The 3,211-nt window shown below is 38.2% G+C and overlaps 1 pseudogene; it reads left to right on the top strand.

The window, feature by feature from the left end:
- Nucleotides 1-914: 914 nt before the first annotated feature.
- Nucleotides 915-3,001, top strand: LOC149158619 (putative protein arginine N-methyltransferase 6 pseudogene; annotated as a pseudogene).
- Nucleotides 3,002-3,211: the final 210 nt, after the last annotated feature.

Raw genomic sequence — 3,211 nt, forward strand, 5'->3', positions numbered from 1 at the left:
AATAGGGTATATATAAGGTGATTTTTGAAGATGTAGGGGTTCGATCTTTGCACTAGAGTGAGGCTACTTTGGGCAGTGTAAAATTCTTTTTCAATATTTTATTTTTTTAATGAAGCATTTTCTACCCTTTAAATTTGGGATCCATCACGGTGCTTAATGTGCAACATGTTTTCCTTGTAAGATCACTTACATTGTTTTTTCTGCTAATTCTTGTTAGAGCATTATATAAGAGAAGTGGTAGGAATCCATCCACGCAAGATGCTACTATCACAATGATTTTTTTGTTAAATGTAGTGGTTATCTTTGCAGAATCCATCCTTTGTTAGATGCTCTGTTGAGTAACCCGATGTTCCTTTTTCTTCTAACGCTGCCACTATAGATCCATCCCTTGATTGATGCCTGTAGGGCAGCATGATTTCTCCTCTTTCCTTCTCTCATTTAATATTTTACCTTCCTAAACATTGCACTTACTTTGCCCTATGTTTGCCGGCAGAAACTAGCCTTGATTCCATAGCCCAATGATCCCTTCTCCTGTTGTTTTTGACTCACAACTTTCAATCAAATAACTGTACTTCATATTAAGCCTAAGATTCAGTTATCGCAGCCATGTTTTTTGGTAAAGAGAGAGCCCTCTCTAGTCTCACAGGGTTAGCTGCCATATAAAAAACTTGGTATGTGGTTACCTCGGAATTGCCTCTTCTCAACCTTAACGTTCATTCTGAGTGCTAACATATTGGCGCCGCATCCGAGTAACGAGGTGACAGATCTTCTCTAGGAAATATCATTTAAGTAGTAGATCTGGTTACTAATGGTGGACAGTGATCAGATATACAAAGGCTGAAACATTCACCTGGCGACTCCAACTCAATCCAGAGATTCCAGCGCTCACTGATCTGTTCATGTACTAAAATAAGATGGTAGGGTATGTGGCAAACCCTGTATGTTGTGAAGTTTTCAAAGAAGTTAGAGATCAATTAGTGGATATTGAAATAGATGAGGTATTTTTAATCACCGTGCTTCAATATTTGAGATCTCCGAAGTTTCCTATTAACAGTAAAACTAGTTTCTTTGAGTTAGTGGTGGAAAAAATTAAGAAGGAGATTGAGTATATAGATGTTCAAATTAAGTCATATGAATTCTGAGATCCCAAAAAGTTCATGGAAACTTTCCCTCCTTCAAAACAAGAAACAATAGGGCTACCCTTGGATGTTTGCATCGACAGTTTATAGCTGGAAGCATATGTCGAGGAGTTAGGGTAGCAGACATGGTCTGGTTCCTATGATCCTGTTGTTGCATAGATGGAATATTTTTTCAGTTTGAATTCCAAACCATATTGTCTTTTACACAGTCATACTCATTTTCTCCATATATGGCTGTCAGCATTTCCACTTGTGTCCTGGTTCAAGCATTTCCTAGCATCATCGTTGCCACATCTGCTTGATTATTTGATCTAGCATGACAAGATTACTTGATCTATCAATTTTGCATCAGAGTAGGGTAGATTTGTAAATAAATAAGTTGCCTAAGGCAACATTTCAGTTTCCAGTATTTGTTTATGTACAGATTACAATATGTATATGTTTTTGGATTGGTGTGAGTTTTTTGGGTTTAAAGTTGTTTGTTATCGTATTTCCCAATGGATGACGCACTTGGTCTACGGTGTTCTTGACACCTCCAAGGAGTTTCCATCCCCAATAAGGCCAATGTTAGTTCCAGTCTTCGCAGCCTCTCACCAGGAATCAAAATCAAAATGGGCTCTTACTATGTCTAGTTTTCAGAGATGTTTTTCACACGAGTTTTAGTGCAAATCATATCCTAAGTATGTCCATCAGAAGCATCTCAGAAAAATATTTCCAACGGTATATCACGCTCCCGTAATCGATTTCTGGATCAGGAGATATGACCGAATGAATGATTGACTCAAAGATCTCCCAGTGCAGCAGTTCATGTATTTAATGATCCAAAGGAAGCTAGGAGATGGTAGTGGCTGGTTTTGTGGCTAGATTGTGGTAGAGAAATAGAGAACGTAGCATTTGAAATCATAGATATCTGCCATGCTGCTAATCCTCATCTCAACATATGGCGAGCTCGTTTCTCTGCTTTGATTGAAAGAGATATCCATGAATCTATGCAAAGGGCATTATACATTACTGACTGTGATATTGCTGGTGAAAAGTTTACAGCTTCTAGTCTCATGGTTCTAGAGAGGAATTACTTGGAGATTTATAAGTATGAATCTTGGGGAGGTTGAAATTGATGAGGAGGTAGATGTCATTATATCAGAATGGATGGGTTACATGCTTCTATATGAGAGCATGCTTTCTAGTGTAATCGTTGCCAGAGATCGTTGGCTCAAGTTGGTTGGGCAGGGGGGCTAATTTTTCCTTCTCACGCGACATTGTACATGGCACCAATTACACATCCTGAAAGATACAGTGAAAGTATTGACTTCTGGCGAAATGTTTATGGAATTGATATGTCTGCAATGTTACCATTGGCAAAGCAATGTACCTTTGAGGAGCCTTGCATTGAAACTATTACAACAGAAAATGTCTTGACATGGGCAATTGTTATCAAACAAATTGATTGTAGCACTGTCACAATACAGGAGTTGGAATCAGTTACTGCAAATTTTAGTGTGTCGTCTATGATGAAAGCATCCCTGCATGGTTTTGCATTATGGTTTGATGTTTCATTTGGAGGGAATGCAACAACATCTAGTGATACCCAGTCAGAATCATCAATAGAGAGCTCTTTATTTGGAGATGTTCGTGTAAATGGTGTACATCAAAGAAAAAGTGTGCGAAATCACCTAATACACTTGTACTATTGGGCCCTGACTTTGCTCTATATCTACGATCCTTTAGAGGTGAAGCAAGATCAAGTAATTGTAGGTTCTATTACGTTGTCACAGAGTAGGGAGAACCCACACTTTCTAAATATACACCTAGAATATGCTTCTGGGGGACGATGCTTTGTGAAAGAATTTATTATGCAGTGATATTTTCAGCTTGTTCTTGTTCACAACATTTGGGGCATCACTCTGAGACATCTGATTTGATTTTTTCATTGGTTCTTTGACTTTTTTTGTAGCAAAGCTGATCTGAAAGAATGTTGGGCTATATTTATACCACAATTTTGTCCTCTGAATATCATCATAGGAGCTAGGTGCTCTTGTATGATGTTTATGCTATTACCATGGCTATCAAGA

The sequence above is a fragment of the Pinus tabuliformis genome, chromosome 5_2, assembly GCF_031772625.1.
Source record: "Pinus tabuliformis cultivar Carrire ecotype Pingquan chromosome 5_2, CPIR1, whole genome shotgun sequence".
NCBI classification, from domain to species: Eukaryota; Viridiplantae; Streptophyta; class Pinopsida; order Pinales; family Pinaceae; genus Pinus; species Pinus tabuliformis.